Here is a 15,208-nt window from a genome sequence, read left to right as displayed (position 1 = left end):
ACATGTTACATTTCTCAGCTGTAGTCTAAAATGCATGAAAATGAAAGCTGAGCTAAGGTTGAATTAGCCCTATGCAATAGAGCTGCCTTGCTCAAGTGAATGATTTATGTCTACTTCTCATGGTGGCAGGTAGTGGGTACTATATACAGTTGAAGTCGGAAGTTTACATACACCTTAGCCAAATATATTTAAATTCAGTTTTTCACAATTCCTGACATTTAATCTTAGGAAAAATTCCCTGTCTCAGGTCGGTTAGGATCACTATTTTAAAAATGTGAAATGTCAGAATAATAGTAGAGAATTATTTCCGCTTTTATTTCTTTCATCACATTCCCAGTCGGTCAGAAGTTTACATGCACTCAATTAGTATTTGGTAGCATTGCCTTTAAATTGTTTATCTTGGGTCAAACATTTTGGGTAGCCTTCCAAAAGCCTCCAACAGTAAGTTGGGTGAATTTTGGCCCATTCCTCCTGACAGAGCTGGTGTAACTGAGTCAGGTTTCTAGGCCTCCTTGCTCGCACACTCGTTTTCAATAGGGTTGAGGTCACGGCTTTGTGATGGTCACACCAATACCTTGACTTTGCTGTCCTTAAACCATTTTGCCACAACTTTGGAAGTATGCTTGGGGTCATTGTCCATTTGGAAGACCCATTTGTGACCAAGCTTTAACTTCCTGACTGATGTTGCTTCAATATATCCACATAATTTTCTTTCCTGATGATGCCATCTATTTTGTAATTTGCACCAGTCCCTCCTGCATCAAAGCACCCCCACAACATGATGCTGCCACCCCTGTGCTTCATGGTTGGGATGGTGTTCGTTGGCTTGCAAGCCTCCCCCTTTTTCCTCCACAAACATAACGATGGTCATTATGGACAAACAGTTCTATATTTGTTTCATCAGACCAGAGGACATTTCTCCAAAAAGTACAATATTTGTCCCCATGTGCAGTTGCAAACCGTAGTCTGGCTTTTTTTATGGCGGTTTTGGAGCAGTGGCTTCTTCCTTGCTGAGCGGCCTTTCAGGTTATGTCGATATAGGACTAATTTTACTGTGGATATAGATACTTTTGTACCTGTTCCCTCCAGCATCTTCACAAGGTCCTTTGTTGTTCTGGGATTGATTTGTAGTTTTTGCACCGAAGTACGTTCATCTCTAGGAGACGGAACGCGTCTCCTTCCTGAGCGATATGACGGCTGCTTGGTCCCTTGGTGTTTACACTTGCGTACTATTGTTTGTACAGATGAACGTGGCGTTTGGAAATTGCTCCCAAGGATGAACCAGACTTCGGGGTCTAAAATTATTTTTCTGAGGTCTGGGCTGATTTCTTTTGATTTTCCCATAATGTCAAGCAAAGAGGCACTGAGTTTGAAGGTAGGCATTGAAATACATCCACAGGTATACCTCCAATTGACTCAAATTATGTCAATTATCAGAAGCTTCTAAAGCCATGTCATCATTTTCTGTAATTTGACAGCTGTTTAAAGGCACAGTCAACTTAGTGTATGTTAACTTCTGACCCACTGGAATTGTGACACTGAATTATAAGTGAAATAATTGTCTGTAAACAATTGTTGGAAAAATGACTTGTGTCATGCACACAGTAGATGTCCTAACCGACTTGCCAAAACTATAGTTTGTTAACAAGAAATGTGTGGAGTGGTTGAAAAACAAGTTTTAATGCCTCCAACCTAAGTGTATGTCAACTTCCGACTTCAACTTTGTGTGTGTGTGTGTATACTGCTCAAATCCTAGATCTGAATGAATTAAATCGTTTTTTCTTTACATAGTTGAATGTGCTGACAACAAAATCACGCAAAAATTATCAATGGAAATCAAATTTATCAACCCATGGAGGTCTGGATTTGGAGTCACACTCAAAATTAAAGTGGAAAACCACACTACAGGCTGATCCAAATTTGATGTACTGTAATTGCTGGACTATTAAGCGCACCTGAATATAAACCGCACCCACTGAATTCAAAAAATATGTATTTTGTACAAACCGGTCATGTCTATAAGCCACAGGTGCCTACCGGTACATTGAAACAAATGAACTTTACACAGCCTTTAAACGAAACACGGCTTGTAACAAAAATAAATAGGCTTTAACGAAACACGGCTTGTAACAAAAATTAAAACAGTAGCCTACCAAGAAAGTCATTGGTCACTATCTTCCTCCTCCTGTGCACTGAAACCACTGAAGTCATCTCCTTCGGTGTCGGAGTTGAATAGCCTCAGAATTGCTTCATCCGATGTTGGATCGATTTCATTGTCGCTCTCGTCACTTTCATCCGGAGGCAAATACCCCGCTGAGCGCATGCTGCCCCTTCAACACGCAGCAGTCCAGCCTTTCGAAACCCGTTGATGATAGTGGATTTTTTGACAATGCTCCACGCTGTCAGGACCCACTGGCAGACTTGACCATAAGATGCTCTTTTAGTGAAGGATTTCTCCCCACTTGTCATCCAAGCCTCCCACTGAACAAGGAGCGCCACCTTAAATGCACGATTTACACTGATGTCGAGTGGATGCAAATACTTTGGGCCATCTGCTTTTCTTCCGTCTGAAAGCTTTTGTTGTCTTTTTGCACTGAGTCAGTTCCTCACGCTGCTGTTTCCAACGTCTTATCATCGACTCATTAAGGCCAAGCTCCCATGCAGCAGCTCTATTTCCTTTTCCAACAGCCAGATCGATCGCCTTCAACTTGAAAGCTGCATCATATGCATTTCTCCGTGTCTTTGCCATGATGAGGGTGACAAAATGACTACCGTAATCAGAATGATGGGAAGTTTGAGCGCGCTCGATTTACGTCACATTATGTGACGGTGCTCAGTTTTTTGGCGGCATGAATCTTGTGAAAGCGGGAAAAATCCATAAATTAGCCGCGTCATTGTATAAACCGCGAGGTTCAAAGAGTGGGAAAAAAGTAGCGGCTTATAGTCCGGAAATTACGGTAATGTCCTTAAAACAAGTCAAAATGAGGCTCAGTAGTGTGTGTGTGTGGCCTCCACGTGCCTCCCTACAACGCCTGGGCATGCTCCTGATGAGGTGGCGGATGGTCTCCTGAGGGATCTCCTCCCAGACCTGGACTAAAGCATCCGCCAACTCCTGGACAGTGTGGTGCAACGTGGCGTTGGTGGATGGAACGAGACATGATGTCCCAGATGTGCTCAATTGGATTCAGGTCTGGGGAACGGGCAGGCCAGTCCATAGCATCAATGCCTTCCTCTTGCAGGAACTGCTGACACACTCCAGCCACATGAGGTCGAGGAATGTCTTGCATTAGGAGGAACCCAGGGCCAACCGCACCAGCATATGGTCTCACAAGGGGTCTGAGGATCTCATCTCGGTACCTAATGGCAGTCAAGCTACCTCTGGTGAGCACATGGAGGGCAGTGCGGCCCCCCAAAGAAATGCCACCCCACACCATGACTGACCTACCGCCAAACCGGTCATGCTGGAGGATGTTGCAGGTAGCAGAACGTTCTCCACGGCGTCTCCAGACTCTGTCACGTCTGTCACATATGCTCAGTGTGAACCTGCTTTCATCTGTGGAGAGCACAGGGCGCCAGTGGCGAATTTGCCAATCTTGGTGTGCTCTGGCAAATGCCAAACGTCCTGCATGGTGTTGGGCTGTAAGCACAACCCCCACCTGTGGACGTCGGGCCCTCATACCACCCTCATGGAGTCTGTTTCTGACCCGTTTGAGCAGACACATGCACATTTGTGGCCTGCTGGAGGTCATTTTGCAGGGCTCTGGCAGTGCTCCTCCTGCTCCTCCTTGCACAAAGGCGGAGGTAGCGGTCCTGCTGCTGGGTTGTTGCCCTCCTACGGCCTCCTCCACGTCTCCTGATGTACTGGCCTGTCTCCTGGTAGCGCCTCCATGCTCTGGACACTACGCTGACAGACACAGCAAACCTTTGCATTGATGTGCCATCCTGGATGAGCTGCACTCCCTGAGCCACTTGTGTGGGTGGTAGACTCTGTCTCATGCTACCACTAGAGTGAAAGCACTGCCAGCATTCAAAAGTGACCAAACATCAGCCAGGAAGCATAGGAACTGAGAAGTGGTCTGTGGTCACCACCTGCAGAACCACTCCTTTATTGGGGGTGTCTTGCTAATTGCCTATAATTTCCACCTGTTGTCTATTCCATTTGCACAACAGCATGTGAAATTTATTGTCAATCAGTGTTGCTTCCTAAGTGGACCGTTTGATTTCACAGAAGTGTGATTGACTTTATTTTTGTCAGATGTTAATATGGAATACTGAAGTATAATTTCAAGCATGTCATAGTGTCAAAGGCTTTTATTGACAATTACATGAAGTTGATGCAAAGAGTCAATATTTGCAGTGTTGACCCTTCTTTTTCAAGACCTCTACAATCCACCTTGGCATGCTGTTAATTACTTCTGGGCCACATCCTGACTGATGGCAGCCCATTATTGCATAATCAATGCTTGGAGTTTATGAATTTGTGTGTTTTTATTTTTCCACCTGCCTCTTGAGGATTGACCACAAGTTCTCAATGTGATTAAGGTCTGGGGAGTTTCCTGGCCATGGACCCAAAATATCGAAGTTTTGTTCCCCGAGCCACTTAGTTATCACTTTTGCCTTATGGCAAGGTCCATCATGCTGGAAAAGGCATTGTTCGTCACCAAACTGTTCCTGGATCGTTGGGAGAAGTTGCTCTCAGAGGATGTGGCTTATTCATGGCTGTGTTCTTAGGCAAAATTGTGAGTGAGCCCACTCCCTTGGCTGATAAGCAACCCCACACATGAATGGCCTCAGGATTCTTTACTGTTGGCATGACACAGGACTGATGGTAGCGCTCACCTTGTCTTCTCCGGACAAGCTTTTTTCCGGATGCCCCAAACAATCGGAACGGGGATTCATCAGAGAAAATGACTTTACCCAAGTCCTCAGCAGTCCAATCCCTGTACCTTTTGTAGAATATCATTCTGTCCCTGATGGTTTTCCTTGTTGAGAAGTGGCTTCTTTGCTGCCCTTCTTGACACCAGGCCATCCTCCAAAAGTCTTTGCCTCACTGTGCGTGCAGATGCACTCACACCTACCTGCTGCCATTCCTGAGCAAGCTCTGTACTGGTGGTGCCCCGATTCCGCAGCTGAATCAACTTTAGGAGACGGTCCTGGTGCTTGCTGGTCTTTCTTGGGCGCCCTGAAGCCTTTTCACAACAATTGAACCGCTCTCCTTGAAGTTGTTGATGATCCAATAAATGGTTGATTTAGGTGCAATCTCACTGGCAGCAAATTCCAAATGCAGTGGAAATGTTATTTTGGGATTCAGTTAATTTGCATGGCAAAGAGGGACTTTGCAATTCATCTGATCACTTCAGAATATTCTGGAGGATATGCAAATTTCCATCATACAAACTGAGGCAGCAGACTTTGAAAATTTATATTTGTGTCATTTTAAAAACTTTTGGCCACGTGTGTGTGTGTATAATATATAGAGTGATATTGGCACACCTTGTTATTAGTATTGATGAGTGAAAATAGGTTCAGTTGGCACAGATTTTGTTTGTTAAAAATATTTTTTTATATAACCTTTTGTTTAATATAACCAATTGATCTTATTGTGAAAATCAAATATTTTGTACATTTTGAAGTGTTAGTAGATTTTCTGTCTTTTCTCCAGAGGTAGGTAATTCCCAGAATACCAAAGGAAGACTTCCTGACAGTCAGGCTGATGCATGTAACATGTCAAGGTACTATACTATTCCTGCAATCACACAACTCCTGAACAGAATAGCTCTGCTCGAATGCTTGAAATGTGTCGCTGACTAACACATGAAACACTGTCCAGTTTTTCTTAAACAAATTGTAGCTGAAAAGGCACAGTTACACTTAAAACAATTATAAAAATGGGGCAGTCTCCTGTCTCAATTCTATAGAAGGGGCCACATGCACTCCCAGCCAAATAGAAGAGTCCAATGTGCAGCCCATTTTCACAGCTTGGTTGAGGCTGTGAGGCAGGTATTTATATGTTTTGTTGATTCAAGGTTAGATCAGCAGTTTCCATGGCTCTGAGAAAGTGGGAAACCTCCGCTGTGCCTGGGGAATTCTGGGAATTGTAGCCATTGACCACTAGCCAGTGTGACACTCCCCTCTGGTCAAACAGCCTTATCTTTGATTGTTGCAGAGTGAACTCAGGCTTTCCACAACTCCCTGATTCTTCATTATCACCCAGTTGAAGATTAACCTCATAATCATGTACAAATATACAGTGCTACTACCACAGCCTTTCCTTGAACACAATGCGAATAACTAGAAATCACATGACTAACACTGTCAGAGTATGAAGGAATAGTTGTGCAAGACAAGTATACAGTACAGTACATTGTTAAACAATAATGCTTTTTGTGAGGCTTATTTCAGAAGCTAGGATTGTTTTCGTATGGTATTGCTTTCTTGTGAAATGAGGTGTACATAGCGTGTCATTGTTGTTCTTACGGTATCTGGCTGGGATACTGGCGAGATGACTTCCCAAAATCCAAGGATTCTTGAAACTGTTACAGGAATTTTCTGCTTGGACTGCTGGCCAAAAACAAGCCAGAGTCTGTAGTCTACTATCATACATACAGCCCTGTTAGTACTGGCTAATTGTTTAATGATTGGACAACTACATTACTCTGTAATGACAGTGACACGTGTGTATGACAATACACTGAGCACAGCATCAGCAGGCCTGCTTAAACATAGGTCTGACATGAGGTGAGCATGGGGTGAGCACCTTTTATTGATAACCACCAAGGTCTATTAGGGTTTGACATGGGTTTGTTACTGGTTACGGTATTAAACATGCATGGCCTGTGAAACAGAAGAACATGAGAACAGACATTAGCACCGTCATCCTCCATTTGGCATCGTCATCCAGTCTCGGTAACTCAGAGCCGTTGGTTATGCACGTCACTGTTGCAGCAGAACAAAGCACTGACTGACAGTCCCCTTACCTCCACTGGATGGCTGCCATCTACTGTGCAAAGCCTTACCTGCATATCCTGTACCTCTCATGCTAATACAGTGGCAGGAGCTCTATTTCCCGTAATATATTTACACAACAACAATGCCAGCAGAGACCTGGCAGGCGTTGAATAGTTATAAGAAGCGGGTGAGAGTTGACAGACAATGGGGTGATTATGTACCATGTCACTTTTTAAAGAGCTGTCACAATGACGGATAATTCCTCGAAACCCATCTGAACAAATATTACGAGATACAAGTTTGAACAGGCAAGTTCATCAGAAATGTGGTGGGGTTAGTTAAGTATGAGATAACAATCATTGGTCTATCACATTAATATTTTTAATGACCAGTATTCGCCCTCACAATTCTGTTATTGAGGTACGCCCACCCCATTTCAACAGAGAAAAGCTGCTTTTTAACATGATTAAACAATTTCACTCATATTGTAATTCATTATAGGTCATATTTCATAGATATCTGGAAACACTGGACACTTACTTTAAGATAGTATAGTCCTATTACATATCAGGTAAAGCACATGTTCTATTTTTTTTTATAATGCTGTCTGGAGTAGAGGTGGACCGATTTATGATTTTTCAACGCCGATACCAAAATGGGAAAACGGCTGTGCCAGTCGTTATAAGCCATGCAAATTTTGAGTGCAAAGATTTTTGAACCAACGGAGGATATTTATTAATAAGTACTTTGTATTTATCTGCCATACTGTGTACCCCTTTGATAAAACACATTGTAAAAGGAGCTGCTGTAATCACTGCGTTTTGGAGTAATAGGCTACCTCTCTCTGGCTGGATCCATCATAAAGACCCCATTAATAGCAAAATGAGCTGGAAGGGAGACAGATTTGTCTTGATACAGGACCAAAGTAAACACTAAGCCTTCGCCTCTCACTTCATGCCTCATCAGGCTTCATAAACCCACTGGATCACATTGCAGAAGGAAAAGGTTTGTATACCACTGTTGAGTTTCAGCCTAGACCTGACAGGTTTAGGTTAGATAAACAACCACTGGAATGGACAGGTAACTGCCAAAATAATGTAAACACTTGAGGAAATGAGGGATACAAATTGTATTGAAAGAGTTAATTCAGCAATTAACATCACATCATGCTTAGGGTCATGTATAAAAATGCTGGGTAGACCATTATTTTGACTACCGTGGCTATGCCTCCATAGGATGACAATGCCCCCATCCACAGAGCTTGATAAGGTCACTAAATGGTTTGATGAGCATGAAAACAATGTAAACCATGCTATGACCGCCTCAGTTACCAGATCTCAACCCAAGTGAACACAGATTCTACCACCATCAACAAAACAGCAAATTCTGAAATTTCTTGCGGAAGAATCCCTCCAATAGAGTTCCAGACACCTGTAGAACGTATGCCAAGCTGCATTGAAGCTGTTCTGGCTCGTGGTGGCCCAACGCCCTATTAAGACGCTTTATGTTGGTGTTTTCTTTATTTTGGCAGTTACCTGTATAGTTCATGCTACAGTGCATTTGAGATGTTCTTTCATGATGATGTGATTGCAGGGTATGGTCGAAAGATACAACATAAAGGTACACTATATTACCAAAATGATGTGGACACCTGCTTGTCTAACATCTCATTCCAAAATTATGGGCATTAATATGGAGTTGGTCCCACCTTTGCTGCTATAACAGCCTCTACTCTTCTAGGAAGGATATCCACTAGATGTTGGAACATTGCTGCGGGGGCTTCCATTCAGCCACAAGAGCATTAGTGAGGTTGGGCAATGATGTTGGGGGATTAGGCCTGGCTTGCAGTCGGCGTTCCAATTCATCCCAAAGGTACTTGATGGGGTTGAGGTCAGGGCTCTGTGCAGGCCAATCAAGTTCTTCCACACTGATCTCAACAAACCATTTCCATATGGACCTCACTTTGTGCACGGGGGCATTGTCATGCTGAAACAGGAAAGGGCCTTCCCCAAACTGTTGCCACAAAGTTGGAAGCACAGTATTGCCAGGAATGTCATTGTATGCTGCAGCGTTAAGAATTCCCTTCAATGGAACTAAGGAGCCTGGCCCGAAACATGAAAAACATCCGCAGACCATTATTCCTCCTCCACCAAACTTTACAGTTGGCACTATGCATTGGAGCAGGTAGCATTCTCCTGGCATCCGCCAAACCAAGATTCATCCATCGGACTGCCAGATGGTGAAGAGTGATTCATCACTCCAGAGAACACGTTTCCGCTGCTCCAGAGTCCAATGGCGGAGAGCTTTTCACCACTCCAGCCGACGCTTGGCATTGTGCATGGTGATCTTAGGTTTGTGTTTAGCTACTTGGACATGGAAACCCATTTCATAAAGCTTCCAACGAACAGTTCTTGTGCTGACGTTGCTTCCAAAGGCAGGTTGGAACTCAGCACTCGGTGGTCCCGCTCTGTGCGCTTGTGTGGCCTACTATTTTGCGGCTGAGACGTTGTTGCTCCAAGACGTATCCACTTCACAATAACAGCACTTACAGTTGACTGGGGCAGCTCTAGCAGGGCAGAAATTTGACGAACTTACTTGTTGGGAAGGTGACATCTTATGTTGAAAGTCACTGAGCTCTTCAGTAAGGCCATTCCACTGTCAATGTTTGTCTATGGAGATTGCATGGCTGTGTGCTCAATTGGATACACCTGTCAGCAACAGGTGTGGCTGAAATAGCTAAATCTACTAATTTGAAGGGGTGTCCATGTTCTTTTGTATATACTGTATAGTGTACCTCAGATCTGTGTTCCGTCTGTCACACAGTAATAAACACATACATAAAAGAAAGAGCACTGACTGACAATAACAGCCCCCCTCTTCCATACACACAAACACACACACATCCAGATGCACACAGACACACAGGAATGTGGCCATCCTAATTCTGGGATATCAGTAATTATAGATGAGGTACAGCTGAAGCCGGAAGTTTACATACACTTAGGTTGGAGTCATTTAAACTCGTTTTTTAACCACTCCACAAATTTCTTGTTAACAAACTATAGTTTTGGCAAGTCTGTTAGGACATCTACTTTGTGCATGACACAAGTCATTTTTACAACAATTGTTTACAGACATATTATTTCACTTACATATCACTGTATCACAATTCCAGTGGGTCAGAAGTTTACATACACTAAGTTGACTGTGCCTTTAAACAGCTTGGAAAATTCCAGAAAATTATGTCATGGCTTTAGAAGCTTCTGATAGGCTAATTGACATCATTTGAGTCAATTGGAGGTGTACCTGTGGATGTATTTCAAGGCCTACCTTCACACCCAGTGCCTCCTCTTCTGTCTCCAAGAGATGAACGTACTTTGGTGTGAAAAGTACAAATCAATCCCAGAACAACAACAAAGGACCTTGTGAAGATGCTGGAGGAAACAGGTGCAAAATAATCTATATACACTAAAACTAGTCCTTTATCGACATAACCTGAAAGGCCAAGGAAGAAGCCACTGCTCCAAAACGTCCATTAAAAAGCCAGAATATGATTTGCAACTGCACATGTAGAAATGTCCTCTGGTCTGATGAAACAAATATAGAACTCTTTGGCCATAATGACCATCGTTATGTTCGGAGGAAAAAGGGGAGGCTTCAAAGTCGAAGAACACCATCCCAACCATGAAGCACGGGGGTGGCAGCATCATGTTGTGGGGTTGCTTTTCTGCAGGAGGGACTAGCGCACTTCACAAAATAGATGGCATCATGAGGAAAGAAAATTATGCGGATTTATTGAAGCAACATCTCAAGACATCAGTTAAAGCTTGGTCACAAATGGGTCTTCCAAATGGACAATGACCCCAAGCATACTTCCAAAGTTGTGGCAAAATGGCTTAAGGACAACAAAGTCAAGGTATTGGAGTGGCCATCACAAAGCCCTGACCTCAATCCTATAGAAAATGTGTGTGCAGAACTGAAAAGGTGTGTATGAGCAAGAAGGCCTACAAACCTGACTCAGTTACACCAGCTCTGTCAGGAGTAATGGGCCAAAATTCACCCAACTTATTGTGGGAAGCTTGTGGAAGGCTACCTGAAACATTTGACCCAAGTTAAACATTTTATAGGCAATGCTACCAAATACTAATTGAGTGGATGTGAACTTCTGACCCACTGGGAATGTGATGAAAGAAATAAAAGCTAAAATAAATAATTATCTCTACTTATTTGACTTATTCTGACATTTCACATTATTAAAATGAAGTGGTGATCCTAACTGACCTAAGACAGGGATTTTAAATATATTTGGCTAAGGTGTATGTAAATTTCCGACTTCAACTGTAAGTATTCCTCTTGTCCAGATGGGATAGAGCACTGTAATGGTGATTGCATTGTCTGTGGACCTGTTGGGGCGGTATTCAAACTGAAGTGGGTCTAGGGTGGCAGGTAAGGCGGAGGTGATATGATCCTTGACTAGTCTCTCAAAGCACTTCATGATGACAGAAGTGGGTGCTACGGGTTGGTAGTCATTTATTTAAGTTATCTTTCCTTTCTTGGGTACAGGAACAATGGTGTCCAACTTGAATCAGTGGGGACAGCAGACTGGGATAGGGAGCGATTGAATATGTCCGTAAACACCAGCCAGCTGGTCTGCACATGCTCTTAGGACGCGGCAAGGGATGCCGTCTGGGCCAGCAGCCTTGCGAGGGTTAACACGTTTAAATGTTTTACTCATGTCGGCCACGGAGAAAGGAGGGTGGGGAGCAGTCCTTGTAAGCGGGGGGCCACGACAGTGGCACTGTATTATCCTCAAAGCAGGCAAAGAAGATTTTTAGTTTGTCTGGAAGCGCAATGTCGGTGTCCGTGACGTGGCTGGTTTTCTTTTTGTAGTCAGTGATTTCCTGTACACCCTGCCACATATGTTTCGTGTCTGAGCCTTTGAATTGTGACTCCACTTTGTCCCTGGCATTTCGCTTGTTTGATTGCCTTACAGAGGGAATACACTGTTTAAATTCAGCTATATTCCCAGACCTCTTTCTGTGGTTAAATGCGGTGGTTTGCGCATTCAGTTTTGCATGAATGCTGCCATTCATCCACGGTTTCAGATTAGGGTAGGTTTTAATAGTCACAGTGGGTGTCACGAACACCCCCTCCAAAGGTGCGGACTCCGGCTGCAAAACCTTGAACCAAATGGGAGGGTTAGGGGGGATGACTAGTGTTGGTGGGGGCTCCGGTGCGGGTCGTAGCCCCCGCCCAGACTCCGGATCCGGCCACCGCGCCGGGCTGAACGCCGTGCCTGGACTGGGCATCGGTGCAAAAGATCCCTTCCCATCCAATATCTCCTCCCAAGTCCAGGATACCTTCTCCTGCTGGGCACGCTGCTTGGTCGTGTTGTGGTGGGATATTCTGTCACGAACGTCGTTGAAAGCATACTCGAACTAACGTGCAGCGTGATCTGGGTTCCACATCTTTTTTATTGAAGTAAGTGAACCGCACAACAAAACAACAAAGAAACAACGAAATGTGACTAAATGGTGCACATGCACAAAACACAAAATATTATCCCACACAGATTGGAAAAATGCTACCTAAATATGATCCCCAATTAGAGACAACGATTACCAGCTGCCTCTAATTGGGAATCATACAAATCACCAACATAGAAAAATTAAACTAGAACCCCACATAGAAATATTAAACTAGACTACCCCCTAGTCACACCCTGACCTACTCCACCATAGAGAAACAAGGGCTCTCTATGGTCAGGACGTGACAGTGGGTACAACATCTCCAATGCACTTCCTTATAAACTCACTCACTGAGTCAGCTCATAGATCGATGTTGTTCTCTGAGGCTGACCGGAACATATTTTCTACAGGTTTTTGGGTCTGCGTGATCAAAACAATCTTGAAACGTGGATTCCGATTGGTCAAACCAGCGTTGAATGGTTCTCGTCACTGGTACATCCTTGAGTTTCTGCCTATAAGACAGCAGGAGCAAGATGGCGTCGTGGTCGGATTTGCCGAAGGGAGGGTGGGGTAGGGCTTTGTATTCATCGCGGGAGTTAGAGTAGCAGTGATCGAGTGTATTACCACCGTGAGTACTGCAATCAATATGCTGATAGAATTTAGGTAGCCTTGTTCTCAAATTTGCTTTGTTAAAATCCCCAGCTACAATAAATGCATCCTCAGGATATATGGTTTCCAGTTTACATAGAATCCAGTGAAGTTCCTTGATGTCCGTTGTGGTGTCTGCTTGGGGGGAATGTACTGTACATAGCTAACATGGCCGGCATTTGATTTGGTAAGAATTCTAGGTCGGGTGAGCAGAAGGACTTGTGTTCCTGTATGTTGTTTTGATTACACCATGAGTCGTTAATCATGAAGCATCCACCCCCACCCTTCATCTTCCCAGAGAGGTGTTTATCTCTGTCGGCGCGATGCATGGAGAAGCCCGGTGGCATGTATGTATCCCGAGAGAGCCATGTTTCCGTGAAACAGAGAATGTTGCAATCTCTGATGTCTCTCTGGAAGGCAACCCTTGCTTGAACTTCGTCTACCTTGTTGTCAAGAGACTGGAGTAGTTTATTCGGGAGCGGTGGGCAATGTGCACCTCTACAGAGCCTGACCAGGAGACTGCTCCGTCTGCGCCTTCTGCGGCGCTGTTGTTTTGGGTCGGCTTGTGGGATTAGATCCATTGTCCTGGGTGGTGGTTCAAACAGAGGATCCTCTTTGGGAAAGTTGTATTCCTGGTCGTAATGTTGGTAAGTTGACATCTCTCTTATATCCAATAGTTTTTCCCGGCTGTATGTAATAAGACTTAAGATTTCCTGGGGTAACAATGTAAGAAATTATACATAAAAAAACAAAATACTGCATAGTTTCCTAAGGACTCGAAGCGAGGCGACCATGTCTGTCGGTGCCATTGACGATTTCATTAAGGTGTGTGTGTTTGTATGTGCTTGAGTGCCTGTTTGGTTGTTAAGGGTTAATGTAATGTGTCCTTAAATACTGCATCTGTGTGTGTGTATTGGGGAAATGTGGGTGGTGGTGGTGTTTTTATAACACCCCACCACCCACATGTATGGCTTTCAGAGGGGCTCTTCAATATTTCATAAAATTAGCTCTTAAAAACGTAGCCAGGTGCCCTGGAGCCAGACGACTTTATTGGGCTCACATCAAGTTCAGTAGACTGACTGGAAGGAAGCTGAGTGAGGTGGGAGGTGTAGTGTTGTGTTTGTGTGGGCGGGTGTTAAAATGGATGGTTTGGGGAGATGGGCGGAATGCGTGGGATGTTTTAGTTATGGCCGATTTGTAGGAAAGTGGTTAGCTTGGGAACTGTGTAAATGTACAGAGCATGCTATCACTACAGGTTTTTGGGAGAGTATAGAACTGAATACCAATCACACACACACACACAAATCACCTCTTGTTGTCTCGGTGGAACTCCCAGGGTGGGTCTTCTTGATAAGTCTGCTGTGACGTAACTGATGCCTTGACCTTTCGGCGTGGCTCCATTAGGGCGGGCGGACAGATGGCCAGGCCCGGCTGTTCTCTCCCCCCTCCTGCTCTGGTGATGACTGCACTGCTTCTGTTTACCACTGGGAGCAGGATGGTGGTGATTGTCCAGCATCCCTGTGGTGCCCTGTCTGTCAATAACACAGCACACCCCTAGAAGCTGGGTCAGTCAGCAATCCTCCCCCTGAGCTTAGTGGGACGCTGGCTAACCTTTACACTGAGCTTCATTCAGTCACACAAGAGACTTTGCATAGACACACTCAGGGCTTTAATGGGCCCTGAACCTGCTGTCACTCTAAGTGAATCATTGCTGTGGAAAATAATAGTATTGCTGTGAGCAAAATGTTATAAGGCCTTTTACGCTCACTTGGAGCCAGCATCAAATCAAATCAAATGTTATTTAAGTGTTAATGTAATCCGTTATGAAATACTGTGTCTGTGTGTATTGGAGAAACTTAGAGGGTTTTCATTGAGCCTCTCCACTCCGCTCTGCCCTCAACACTTCCTGGGCATGCTCCTTTATTTGTCCAGTTAGCTGCTTAGGGTAAAATGGTTAGTCACTACTACCTACAGTGCTGTTGGCGTTTATTTATTTACTGTTTTGAACTGTTTTATTTATCTTGATAGAGCAGATGTCACCTAGTAAAAACACTAAAAACTCTCAACGACCATTTCAACTTTGGATGCTTTAGGGAAATGGTCAGATAATGGTTTTGATGGTGTGTTAAAATGAATTATTTATC

The sequence above is a fragment of the Oncorhynchus mykiss genome, chromosome Y, assembly GCF_013265735.2.
Source record: "Oncorhynchus mykiss isolate Arlee chromosome Y, USDA_OmykA_1.1, whole genome shotgun sequence".
Taxonomy (NCBI): domain Eukaryota; kingdom Metazoa; phylum Chordata; class Actinopteri; order Salmoniformes; family Salmonidae; genus Oncorhynchus; species Oncorhynchus mykiss.
The sequence above is the reverse complement of the archived record's forward strand: the minus strand, read 5'-3'. Positions refer to the sequence as shown.